We start from the raw sequence: 14239 nt of genomic DNA, 5'->3' as shown, positions 1-14239 counted from the left end.
TGGTCTCAAGTTGGAGCAAGGGAAATTTAGGTTGGATATCAGGAAAAACTTTCTCACTGGGAGGGTGGTGAAGCACTGGAATGGATTCAACATTCTAGGACTGCCCAGAGAGGTGGCAGAATCTCCATCCATGGAGGGTTTTAAGGCCCAGCTTGACAATGCCCTGGGTGGAATGATCTAATGGGGGATGGTCCTGCTTTGAGAAGGGAGTTCAAGTAGATGACCTCCTGAGGTTCCTTCCAACCCTCATGTTCTATAAGATTATAAGTTTAACTGTGGTGTTTTGCAGGGGAGGGAAGAGAAACGTGATGAGTAAGGAAACTAATGATGAGGATTTTGCACCAGACAAAGTAAGGTGACCTGCTGTAAGGTGACCAGGACCTGGCTGTAGAGAATGCACCAGCCAAGATTGACACATATAGATGCCTCAGGTTTTGGGTGCCTACTTCAAAACGTCTTTAAGAGGACTGATTATTAGAGGCTGGTTGTTTAATGCTTTTTTGCAAGTTGTTTCCCCTGGAACCAACAGTCAGCCTTGAAACTGGTAGCTCTTGAGAGAGTTGGGGGGTTTTCTTTCTGCCCATCTTCCTTCTCCAAAAAGTAGCAAATTCTCAGAGAATTAAGGATTTTGAGTCCTTGATGACCTTGCATGTTCTTCTGTTCTGAACCAGCTGAGATAGCCATTGGCCTACAGGCCTTAAATGGAACATCATTGTACAGCATCATTCACATTGCTGAGAGCAATAATCAGAATTGTAGAAATGAAAACTTATGATCCTGCCAACTTTTTGACTTCATGCTCAAGCAGGGAAACAAGAAGGCATCGTCAGCTCTTCTACTGTCCTACACTGGCTCACTGCCTGGACAAAGCCTGTGCAGGTGGAGAGCCCTCACTAATAAGTTGTTTCACCTTCTCCTGACTTCATCCCAGCAGAGGAGGTAGTGGTTGGAGCCTCAGTGCTGATTTCCATGGTTGGTACAAGTGGGCAGACACAGAGGGAGAATGATCCCAGTTACAAGGCTAGTGCAAATTATTTTCCTTGTATCACAAGACTAGATGGTAATAGATTCACAGTCTAGTGTAGTGGTGCCTAACCTTGCAACCCCACAGGCCAGATGGATGGTATGGAGTCAGCCTATGGGCTGAATCCAGCATGGGGTTGTCTGTGGGTGAGATTCAGCATGCTGGCCTAGCTCTGCATGCTGACCTGACCATGTACATTAGATCCAGCCATGTGCTGGCCTGACCCCACACACCTGTATCCAGCCTTAGAATAACCCTATGCACTGGCCTGACTGCACAGTGGTATGAACGTTATCTGGTCCACAGGGATCCTTATGGATCTGGAAATTTGCCACCACTCCCCTGCTGATAAATTTAACAGGTAAGCCCTGTTAAGCCCCACGGGCCAGTTGACACAGCTCTGCAGGCTGGATCTGGCTCAGGGGCTGGGGATTGTGTACCACTGATCTAAGGGACTGTGACCCTGAGAAGTGCAACCTGCTTCCTGTCCTGCTCCTGGGACAATGCAGCAGCATCCGCCAGCTGGAGGGGTTACCCTTGAGTAAAACTCCTGCTGAGATCAATGGTAGATTTTCAGGTGGAAACTGCACGATCTTCACATGAAAATAAATCTAATTAACTTTGTGTCCCTCCCCTGTAATGGCCAGCTTTGTTTAAGACTTAGCCACATTTGGTAGGGACAGTAGAACAAACCATAGTTAAACATAATAGGCTTAGGACTGACATATCTAAGGCTATGGATGTGAAATGTGAGATCGAGGTTCCTAGCAGTGATTTCCTGAGCTTACCCATTCAATTTCGATAGTGCTCAGGGCGGAGAAGGTAGCCAGGACACGTCAGACGCACACAGACTTAAAAAAATCCAGGAACAGATATATGCTTCTGTGTCCTGAGGATTGCTGTACTTTATTCCTTGTAATTTAAAAAGGAGAAATGAAAACCCTAACCCTAACAATGAGAGTAAGCAGCCGGGCAGTTGTTCTATTTTCTTTAGAGTGGACTCTGTGCTGCAAGTGGCAGGAAGCCATGAACCACAAAAATAAAATCATTCTAACCCTAGTGCTAAGTAAGGAAAACAAAGATGGCTCAGCAATTAGCAGCATTATATATGTTAGTACTAAGTAACAACAGATGTTACTGCTCAAGCCCATTGCATTCCTTGCGAGCCTTTGGAAACCAAAGCCTCTTGACATTGCTATACCTTACAGTTATCTCCGGTCTAGGAGGATGGTAAAGCCTGTTTGTTTGGTGAAATGTGTGTGTTGGTAGAACTGGTTAGGCCTTACCTGTTCATACCCCATTGCATAGTTCTGCTGACTTAACAGGCTCACATATGCTGTAAAAGCCTGCTCTGTAAAGACATGCGCTGGCCATGAGTCATTAGCAAGCATGCACAGCTAATTGGCAAAATACTCATAAAAGATTTTGAAGGTGGGTTAATTACAATTCATTACACTGTAAACTGTCCCCAGGCTATTGTTAAAAAATGCAGGAGTTTCAAGGTCCAGTGTTTTATGATTCATTTTGCCATGTTGTGAAAAACAGACTCTATATCAAACTGCATTCATTATAGTTCAGACCACAAAATCTTTATTGGTTTTCCCAACATTCCATCCTTGTTATATGAATTCATATGGACTGCACATTTCCAACAATTGGCAAGAAGTCATGAAATAAAATTTATGATATTTTCTTACCTTATACTCAGTGCAGCCTTAAAAACTGCAAGATCTAATTACTTCCCCCCTCCCAACTGTTTTAGCTGATTTTAGATGATAATATGGGGAATTAAACAAAAAAACCCTCCGAAACAATCAAGACTTAATTGTCTAATGGATTCTGTCAGTGAATGTTTAAGAGAAATTCCACTCATAGAGAAAACTGCTAATGGAAAGGTAACAAGAATTTCCACTTGTAATAAGACAGGTAGTATTTTGAAATGTAGAACTGAAAAAATTATACTGATTATTTATATTTCTGGTCGGGTGGTCTTGTCATTATGCAATGGACTGGGGTATTGATGTGTTTCATCCCTCTTTTTACCATAAACTCTTAGGTGACCTTGAACCCTTTTGGCATGTGGATACCTTTATACCCAGGATTAAAGTTAGACAGGTGATTAAGTGCTTGCAGGAGAGGAGCCTTTCTCTTGTGATAAGTCAACCATCCATCTGTAAAGTGGGTTTAATAATATTACTTTTCATTGTCTTGCCTATTTAGATTGCAAGTATTCTGGGGCAGGAATGTCTACAATTCTTGTTTTTTCCTTATCAAAGTGCAACCAGATAAGCCAATGTTTCAATATTAGAGTAATGCTATTTAGAGACTAGATCAAGAGCTTGGTTCATCTTCGTTAAAGATTATGGGAGTATACTGCAGCTCTTTACACCAGTGGCAGTTATTGGGCTCCATGAAGGCAGATGGCTGTGCTTATGCCACCATTTGCCTATTAGGTTTATTGGCTTAGGAGTTGTATTGAAAACAACTTGGGGCAGCAGTCATGCTTCCTTTGAAGCCCCAGTGCTTCTCTTCCTCACAGCATCCCTTCTCCCCTGGACAGATTTGCCAGTTTTTTTTTTCCTGTTTGGTGGCTGGTCTACACTTTGGCAAGTTCCTGTCTTTATAGTTGACTTTCTGTTACTGAAGACCCTTTGCATTGGACTATTCTGGCAGAAGTCATCCCGTGTATATGGCAGATTATCAAAGAGCAAAGTTCATTATTATTTATTGCATAAAACTTCAGCAAAGTTCCTCACTGATATCAGGCCCGAAAAGGTTCTGAATTGGCTATTAGTACTATTTCAAGTGGAACTGAGAGAGGGAGTTCAAACCTGATTCTGAATTTGGTCAAGTGGTTGGATCTGGGATCTTGGATTTGGAATATTATAAATCAAGAGACCACCTGCAAAGTTTAGATCTGATCTGGATTTGGATTATAATTTCAGGCATAGTTGGCAGACGTGGCTGGGAAAATATTTTTCCCTGTGAAAAAATGTATGAATTTAATTTTCAAGTGTGGGGGAGTGGGGAGAGGGTGGTGTTCGACTGGAAACACCTCAGATCACTAAAACTCTCTTTTTCCCCAAAATTTATTTTTTCGAAGTTTTCCATTTTAATTGAAAAACTATTTTCCTTCAAAACATATTTACAGGGAAAAATCTTCCCTAGTTATAGTATATGGATTCTAACTTTTGATTCAGATCTCCCAATAATGATAAACCTTACAAGATTTACACTGAGTTCAAATGACTATACTCCATTTTTGCAAAGCAATGTGCAAACACAGGACGACACCCCACCCCTGCAAGTCTTGTCAAGGATCTTACAATCTAGCTTCCAGACTTTTCCTAACCTCACAAGGTTTCAAATTGGTCTGGCATTTGGAGTTTAGACCTCCATGAAATGTGTATGTACTTGGACTTATTTAGATGCGAAATGGTAACCACCTATATTCAAATACACTGGCCATTCTTTTTCTAAAAATTCTAGCATTTTTTTGTTGCCATTTAGGTTGGAAAGACACACAAGAACAATTTCTTCATGGTCTTTTATCAATGTCGGTGCCATTCCTGGCTGGAACTAAGAAGATGCAACAATGAAAATAATGACAAAAGACATTTTGACCAAACTTTTCAGAACCTGCAAAAATATTTGGTTGCAGAAACTGGAAGAGATTTGTGAATGGCAGGTGGCAGTATTTGTTCCAAAATATTCTCTTTCCCATAGTTATTATTACAGACAAGAATGCTAGGTTTTAAAATAAAAATATTCATCACCTTTCTTTGGGATCATGACTCTGTAAAGTACACACACAGATGAAGAATGCTGTCAGGATTTTTAGCTATAATATATGCAACTCCAGTGTTTCTAAGGCGCAGTTAAGAACATCATCTAAAAATTGGGAGCTTTGCCATTGACTTGAAAGGATCCAGGATTTCACCCGTGGTGCTTCTTGGAATGTCATCTTTGATTTGTAAATCAGCTTGAAAAGTTTGTAATATAATGCTCTCCGAGGAGAGTCCTAATGCTTCATCTTTTTGACTAGGCTGTAAATATCAATGCAGCTTTACTCAGAACATTTGGTGCTGCTACGGTACTGACTGGAATGACTGCACAACATTAATCCAATTCTTTTCACTCACAACTGGTTCTGGATAAAGCTGGTCAAAAATATAGGCAAACGTCTGTGGGATATTAACAAAAATAAAGATATTTTGTCAAAATGCTGAATTGTTTTCAACTCATTGATAAACCAACAAACAAAAAATGATTTCATAGAAAGAATTACACATAAATGACTGCAGATTTTTCTGCCCTGTCGTTCAGAGCCCTTGGCTTCTTATCAAGTTATTTTTTTAAAACCTATTTTGTCTATCTCTAATTTTCTAGTTGCCACTAATACTTATGGGCCTTGAGACAAGTCACTTAAGGTCTCTCTACCTCAGTTCCCCTTCTGCCAAATGGGGATGGTCACACTTCATTAGCCTGTCTTGTCTATTGTAGTGACAAGCACCTCCAGGCAGGAACAATCTGCACGTACCTAACACAATTGGTCCCTAATCTCAGTTAACACAACTAGTTGCTACTCTGAGACAAAGAATAATAATCACAAAAGGCCTCATTTAAACCCACAAATCTAATATCAAGTAGTTCTCAATCTCTTGTGCTGTTGGCATTTAGTCCTATTGTAGAAATGTTGTTAGAAGTACAGGGCCAAAGCCCTGTACTTGCTTGGGCAAAGCTCCTATTAAGAGTTGATCCCAAAGCAAGTACACCTTAGAGCCACAGAGAGTTTTGCCTGGGAATATGGCCTACAGAATTAGCCTCTCTGTTGCTAATGAGAAGCAACAGAGGGCGAACACTAGCTGATATTAGATTTGCAGCTGCAGCCAAAATGTTTATGATGCAGCTCAACTGGAAGGAGGAACCAAGGAAATGAGGGAGAGAGAGAAAAAAAATCAAGGAAATTGCCATCAAAGTCTTTAGGAGGCAAAAATTCATTTTACCTTTGTCAATGACTGTGGTTTGCGAGGATCAAGATCAAAGCAATGACCGTGGGCAGAGCTATGACAAATGCAGAGATCAGTCTGTTAAAACCTAACATTAGCACTACAGTTAGACTGGTGTCTAGACTAGAAGTGGGTACTCATGCCAGGTTTGGCTACCACTGAAGCACAGTGCTTGCATCACAACTGGAGCAAAGCACAGAGCCTTCCAAATTGCAGAGGAGGTGTGAGTTGGAGTGCGGGGGGAATGGGGGAAACAGATTTTAGCACAGAGGAATTAGAGAAGGGAAGTAAAGGAGGAATACTGCTCAGGGAAAGATGGCTGACTGAATGCATCCCACCTCTGGGAATGCATTGTGATTCATGTATATAGACATCACAGATAACCCTGGAAAGCAATGCCAAATTCTTATCAGTACCAATGAACTGGCTTGATTCTTCTCCAAGCCTTTCATGTGGAAATGAGGGTGCAGTTGATGAGGCCAAGCCCATGTTTGAAATAGCTGAGCTGGGCTGAGTATCATCAGAGTGGTGAGCAGTTGGGTGGCTGCACAGAGAGGTATGCATACCGCAGAGATGCAAACTGGAGAATCACTGTTTCTTAACAGCAGGAAATTGTTCCTGGGTGCAGAGGGATTCTCCTGTCTTCTTTTGGTTGTCTGAATGCAGAGTTATCTCTGCAGAGTGGCCCAGAGTATGGCAGGATGGCCCTAGGTTCAAGTCCATGGTCTACCTAAAATTTCTTGGGCGAGTCATTTGACTAGTCAGGCTATGTCAATATGAGCCCCTGGGCCAGCTGCTAAAAAGTAAGTCCCACACACTCCTGACAAAGTCCACCACAAAAGGTGCAGACAGAAGTGACAACTTCAGTCCAATCTGGGGGGGAGGGAAGCTCCAATCCACTCACTCCACCCTTCAGTGCCCGCTGGGCAGCTCCCAGAATGAGCGCCCTCTGTTCCCTTTCCCCCTCCCATTCTGAAAACAGCACCAGGACTGGAGGGGCATTGCTAGGGGAAAGCAGCCGAAGGCTCACAGCTGCTCTAAACAGCAGCTTGATTCCCCAACCCCAGGACCCAAGAGCAGGCATCTGTTGGGTCTGGGGCATTGTTGTAACTCATGGCACTTCCTGCAAAGCGCCATGGGATAGTGTCATTATCACACTACTGTGTTATTTCTTATAGATTTTCAAATATCACATTCTACCTTTCCAAACCTCAAATACTGAGATATCAGTTTCAGTTTGAAATCCCTCTATTGTCCAGCACACCTGCAGGGCTAACTGGGGCAATATTCTATCTCCTTTACAGACACACAAACTCAAATTTAATTGTAAACAAACACATAGCAATTATCCTGAAATTTCTCCATTTTATTAGGTAACTAAAAGTATTATCCTGATCATAAGTCCAAAAAGAAGCAAAGGCTGCAGCATGGCTAAACAATTTTGAAGCAAATGCCCTTCATAGAAGTATAAAAGAGACATGGTCTTCACAATGCTGCTTCATTTCAACTCAGCCCACTGCACTTCAGACTGGCATTGGCAAGTCTCATATTCAGAAATGCTGTATTAGCACTCCAGCAAATAAGCAGGATTCATGGTAGTCCACAGAGTATTCTCAGTTCTGCTGTTGATTCACCTGTATGACCTTGGGCAATTTTTTTTACCTCTTTCTGCCTTGATTTACCCATCAATAACACATGAGGCAATAACCACCCAGCATGCAGTGATGCAAAAATTAATTACTCAATTAATATTTGGAAAGCAGCTCAAGATACTTGGATAAAAGATGTCATGTGCTTGTAACATCTTAAAAGTATCTCTCAGCCCCCTGTGAAATTAAAATAAATCAGGATCTCGTTAATCATTTAAAATAATGCTATCATTAATATTGTATATTTTAATATGCCAGTAAAAAAAACAACAACTAATGTACTAAGTGGTGCCAGCTGAAGAAAGGGAAGGTGTTTCAAATTCAGGGCACTTGACACTCTTGGGGGCCTGATTTTTAATCTCTCTTTCATTTACATGGGAAAACGAAGACAAATTTTATACCCACTTTGCACTGGAATGACTGCACAAGATACAGTATGACTGAGAAGAGGGAGAACAACTGATTCCTCTTCTGTGGAAAGTGGGACACAATAGATTGGGTCTAAAGCACAGCAAAGCAAGTTTAGATTGAATCTCAGAAAAAACTTTCTTAACTGTACCAGCAGTGAAAAGTAGTTAACCATGTTAATCCAAAGTCAGGAAGAAGGCATGGTAGAGATGCTCTTTATAAACTAACTAAATCAGAAATACATAAGCTTTCTGATTAGCCTCACTAACATCTAATGAAGTTAACTTTTGTTCATGAAAGCATATGCATCTATGATTCAGTTAGGGTGCTTGCAGATGTAACCCCCCCTCCAAAAAATGGTACTTTACTTTAAACTTGGTGTGTTCCTGCTCTGAGCACTGCACATCCCCATAAGAGGCAGTTCATTAGTTCAGCGTGGCTCACCTGACATCTGCAAAGATTGGGTGCTTTATTGGGGATTTTTTGATACTTTTATTTAATAGCTAATTGCATCAGCTTTAGCTAGAAGTGCCAAAATGACTTTTATATCTATCTATCTATTAGAGCTGTGCAAAGCTTTGGTAGCCAATTTGAGTCAGAGGAGATTTGGCTCGATTCAGTGACTGAATCTCCGAATCTGAATTGAATCAGGAGACCAGTTGAAAGCTCTGAATTGATTCAAAGCATCTGAATCGATTCAGAAAAAGATTAAAAAAGAATTGGTGATTCAGCCATAGAGTAAATAGGCAGCTGACATAGGTGCCTCCATCTGGGAAGTCTGTTGGGGTTGGGGGAGTGGTGAGGGAAAGGGCATGGGGGAGACAGGGATTGGGGCTGGGGCTGGGACAAGCTGCCCAGCTGGGGCGTTGAGGCACATTACTCAGGAAGGAGCGGGGGGTGTGGGATGCAGGTGTGGCAGAGCTCAGAGCGGGGGCTCTGCCTTGAGGCTGCTTGCCCAGCTGGCACGGGGGTGGGGGCAGGATGCAGACATGGCTTGCTCTGGTTAGAAGGGGGCAGTTGGACACAGCCTTCGCTTCCAGTGCTGGTGTTCCCACATCCCACACCACCCTCCACTGACTGGCAAGCAGTGGCAAGGCAGAGCCCCTACTCCCAGTGCAGATGTGGACGTGGCAGCGCTGGGAGTGAGGGCTATGCCTGCCCCCTTCTGCCCAGAGCGAGCTACACCTGTATAATGCCCACCACTGACCCATGGCAGCTGGGCAAGCGGCAGCAGAGCACAGCCCCCACTCCAAGCGCTGCTGCTCCCACACCAGTGCTGGGAGCAGGGACTCTGCACTGCTGCCACTTGCCAGCTGGCATGGGTGGGTGCAGGATGTGGGTGTGGCAGCACTGGGAGTGGGTGCTATGCCCTGCTGCTGCTTACCCCTTTCCACCTAGAGCAAGCTGCACTCTCACCCTGCCCCTCCCACCCACCCTGGCTGGGCAAGTGGCAGCAGGGCAGTGTTCCTGTTCTGAGCACTGCTGTGCCTGCGTCCCGCACCCCCCATTCCCTCCCTGACTAACACGTCCCGCCCTCCCACCCGCCCTGGCTGGGCAGCTTGTCATAGCCTCAGTCCCTCCCTCTCTCCACCACGCTCCTTCCCTCCCTGCTCCCCCAACCCCAACAGATTTACCAGCTGCAGGCAGCTGTGTCAGCTACCTGTTTAATCTATGGCTGAATCTCCAAAGTGGCACCAAAGCAGCGTTGAATCTTTCAGATATGATTCGGCCAAATCGAATCTGGACAGTGATTTTAATCTCCAAATCTAATCACTGTCCTCTGAATTGGCCAAATCTGAAGTGAACACTTGCTGCTTTACATAGGCCTAATATGTATGTGTATGTGTGTGTGTGTGTGTGTACATACATACATACATATATATATAAATGAATGAATGAATGAAAGAGCTACGTTTTTTACATTCCCAAAGCGTAGACTTTAAGAACAATGCCAAAAATCATGAGTTGGCAATACTGAAATGAGCAAATTCCTTAGGGCCATGTAGATCTTAGGCAGTCTAGTTGCTCTCTGCATGCTTAGCCCCAGGACTATGTGTCTGGTGGAGCAGTCATTCTGTCTGGCATAGAACATGGAGTTGGGAATCACTCTGTAGTAGCCCGGGTGGATCCAGAGGGTGTACAGTGGTGCAGATGCACCCATGCCCCTTTCAGTTGATGACACCATGGAAGCAGCAGCCAGGGACCTTTTTAAAGTTCCCAAATCAAGTCAGAATTCTCCTGCTTCCCTCCATGCTCAAAGGCACCTTCCCTTCCCTTCCCTTCCTGGCCCGGCCCTGCCCTGCCCTTCCTTCCCTTACCACTCCCCTGCCCACCATTGCCACTCTCTCTGCCTGCCCCAGAGGCGGGGATGGGAGAGACACCAGAGCTACTTCAGCTGAGGTCCCCAGGAACAGAGGCAGCAGCAGACAGGTTCCTCCTCCCTCCCTGGTTCTCCAAGTGTGCCATGCCAGATTGGGAATAGGCATGGCGTAAGGGAACTCACCTGCTACCACCACTACTGCTGTCTCTGGCTGAGCCTGACTCCAGGTACAGGTTGGCTGGAGTGGGACAGGAGCAGCTCTGGGGTCTCCCCTTGCCAGGTTCTGGGTCAGATAGGGACAGTGAAGACAATGGCAGCAGCAGGCAGGGGAGTGCCTGCTGCATGGGAGGAAGAGAAAAGGACCAGCCACTGATCACTGAGGGGAAGGTTGGTAGAGATTCTTACCTGACTGAGGGGCTTAAAAAAACTTGCTGCTGCTCCCACAACACATTTTGCCCAACTGGGAGGGGGGAGGGTGGAGAATGGGAGCTATACTGCTGGCTGCTGCTCCCATACCCCACTTAAAATCCTGGATTAGCGCCTGGTAATAACCTTTTAACTTAGGTATTGATTTATCAAGGGACTATTGGAGAATGATGCTCAGATGATGCAGATCTCATGCCCTGACTCCTGTCCCAAGTCTTGCTAATTGATGGGCCAAATCCTTAAAGAGGGTTACGGTGGGAAGGAGAGGGAAATGATTTTGCAGGTGGGGTATTTGCCCCTCCTTACCTTCTCCCAGCAGGGGTCTGCTGACATTTTGATTCCCCTGCTTGCAGAGACTCTAGGGATGATATGCCAGGAACAATTACTACATAGATGAGCAGGTGCTGTCTAGCTCAGAAAAAACTTTTATTCCTCAGCTGCCTTTGACCTTTTATTTAAGCCAAAGTGTACAGAGATCAAGCAAAGGAGAAGAAAACGACCTTCTACTGTTGATGAGAGAGGCAACAGAGTTGCCTAAATTAAATACAGCGCTGCCTGCCAGATGGTCTGAGTTCTTCTCCCTTCTATTATACAAAGTAATAGTTTCACAAAGTAGAGAGGAACAGAGAATCAAGAGCATTTTGGAAATGCATTGCGGAGCTGATTCAAAAGAGAGTTTTACTTCCAGCTGGTAAAATGGAATTTCAGCTGGATGCCCACTGCAGCATTTTTTTTCCCTCAAAGGTGAAAGAAAACATTTGTATGTAAGACAGGGAATTTTGAAGCTGAGACACCATCAGAAATGGAACATAGTTCTTAGCTGCAGTTGTTTTTGCAGCTGGCTAGCTGTGCGTCGCAACCTGGTAAAGCTTTACCAGTGGAACCAAACTGAAAATTCGAACATCCACAAACCAACCTATCTAACTCCTTCTCCTGATCTGATTCCCATTTTCCCTCCTGTTCTTCTCAGTGCTTTTTATGATCATGTCTTTATTTTGTCTTCATAGCTGCTGAAAGCTACACCATTTTGATTCTACAGCCAGGAGGCCCTTATTCATATGAGTACAGGTGCTGGTCTATGTTGCTTTCTTGTACACCTTTGTTTCTCTGTACCCATATCTTGTCTTTCATGGGATGTCTGCACTGCAGTCAAAGGTATGAATGCAGCTCATATAGGCACAGCTGAACGAACTAGTGTTCACTAGCTAGACCACTTGCTAATAGCAGCGTAGCTGCTGCAGCAGCATAGATACCCCCGAATACTTATGTAGGTCCTTGCCCATGTTTAGCTATCAGTTTTTGCTGAACTCTTTGCTGCCACTGTGCTATCAGTACCCCAGATAGCTAGTGGAGATGTATACCTGTACCTGCTTTTCTCCTTTGACTGTAGTGTAGACATCCCCATCCTTGGAGTGGTGTGGGACAGTCTTTCTGGTCTGTGTGAGTGTATGGTGCCTAGCACAGAGAGGTTCTGGTTTAAGATTATAGCTCATAGGTGCTACTTTAATGAACCTAATGAAGTCAACAATGCTATAAATGTGAATATGAATTATTTACATGAGGATGGGTGAAGAGGGCCCCAGTTTTGTTCCCCTCAGTGAGCCATTTAAAGGCCCCTTAGTGCTGACAACAGAAGCCCCCACACATACAGGATTTATAAAATGTGTTTTGTTTGTCAGATCATTGTCTTGTTAGACCCTGCACAGACAGACAAGCAAAACAGAGCTTCCTTCCAGAGGTGTAACAAGTAGAGTTAGTGCCCTGGGCAAGACCTACAGGACAGCAGGAGCGGGGAGGTAGGTGTGGTTCCAAGAGCTAGGGTGGGTGTTCTTGGGTTCTACATGTGGGGGTGATGGAGGAGGTGCAGCAGTCTTACCCATGCTGGGATCCAGTGCCGTACAAGGGGCGGGGTGAGCAGGGTGACTGCCCCAGGCACTGAAGCCAATGGGTGCTGCCCAGCTGAGGTAGGGTGCGGGATGGAACCATGACTGGCTTGTTTTGGGGGGCACAGGGAAGGGGGGAGGGTGGCTCCTGCCACTGCATGCACTCTTGGGCAAGCTTGGGGGGGGTGGGGGCGTGTGTCCCCTGTATCTGTGCATGGGGTGAGGGCAGGTTGCCACTGCAGGCTTTACCCCTGGTGCCAAACTTCCTCACCACCATACTTCTGGGAACTCCTAAATTGTCCCTGGCTGAGCTGCTGCTGCTGCTGCTGTCTCTTGCTCTGCCTGCCCCAGCTGTTGTTCTTAAAGCAGCAGCAGCAGAAACTTTTTTCAAGTTCCCAGCATCGCTAAGCTGCAGGGCTGCTCTTGCTGTTGAGGGCACAGACTCTGAGGGAGTGGGTGGGGGGAGATTTTGGTTCCCCTTCTAACTTGGCACCCAGGGAAGTGCCCACCTTGCCTATCCCTAGTTATACTAACTAGTGTTTCCCCTTCAGGGTAACCACTGCTTTGATCATAGGACAAGCTATCAACTTATGGCAGGCTTTCATTATGGCACGCATTTTCACTTGCTCTTGTTTACCCTGAAAAATTCTCCCTTTGGGATGCCACTTTTTGTGATTTTATCTCAGCCTGGGGAGAACTGAGTGACCCATTTGTGGAGCTGTTGATTGGTGCTTCTGAGTGGGGAGGGTGCCCTGCCAATCTGGCTTTCCCATATGAAGCAAATCTGTCTGCCACTGCCAGGTTTTGAAACTCAATGGGCAGCAGCCTTCATCATCATTGCTGAAGTAGCAATTTGTGGAGCAAGTTTCAAATGGCACCAGCTTAGCTATCGTAGCTTCTCAGCTCTATGTTTACTTCACCAGCACAACTATTAAAGCTTCAAAATCCTAAAATCAGAGGTGTAAACCTAGGCAGCAGCAACTAACAGGGCAGAAACAGTGGGTGGGACACTGGTTCAGGTGTCAGTTGCTGCTGGTTCAGGTAATGGTGTCAGGCTGGCAACCGCAGCATCTGTTGGTTTTTCCTACCCCTCCAGTAGATTCCCAGAGTGATGCCTTGCTTGGCCTTTCCACCTTACTTATTATACTATTGCCTCTTCCCTTTCCACTACTTCTTCCACTTTTTCTGGAAAACTACAGAGGAACTTAAGATTCAAAACTATACATCACATGTAAAACACATGCTTCACAGGAGGTAGTGTTTCCTAGTAGCTGGAGCACTTGATTGGAACTCAGGAGACCTGGTTTCTATTCCCAGCTCTGCAGGTGTCTGCCAGCTGATCTTCAGCAACTCACTATATAACTATGCCTCAGTTTACCCAGCTGTGAAATGGGGCTAGCAATAATGACCCCCCCAGCCTTTGTGAAGCATATTTAACTCTACTGATGAAAAGCACTAGAGCACAGCAAAGTGTTGTCTTTATTATATGTAAAATTCAATGCTTCCAAATCAGGCCAGGG

The sequence above is a fragment of the Crocodylus siamensis genome, chromosome 1 (genome assembly GCF_052110815.1).
Source record: "Crocodylus siamensis isolate JL-2025a chromosome 1, ASM5211081v1, whole genome shotgun sequence".
Taxonomy (NCBI): Eukaryota; Metazoa; Chordata; order Crocodylia; family Crocodylidae; genus Crocodylus; species Crocodylus siamensis.
Note: the sequence above shows the minus strand (reverse complement) of the source record.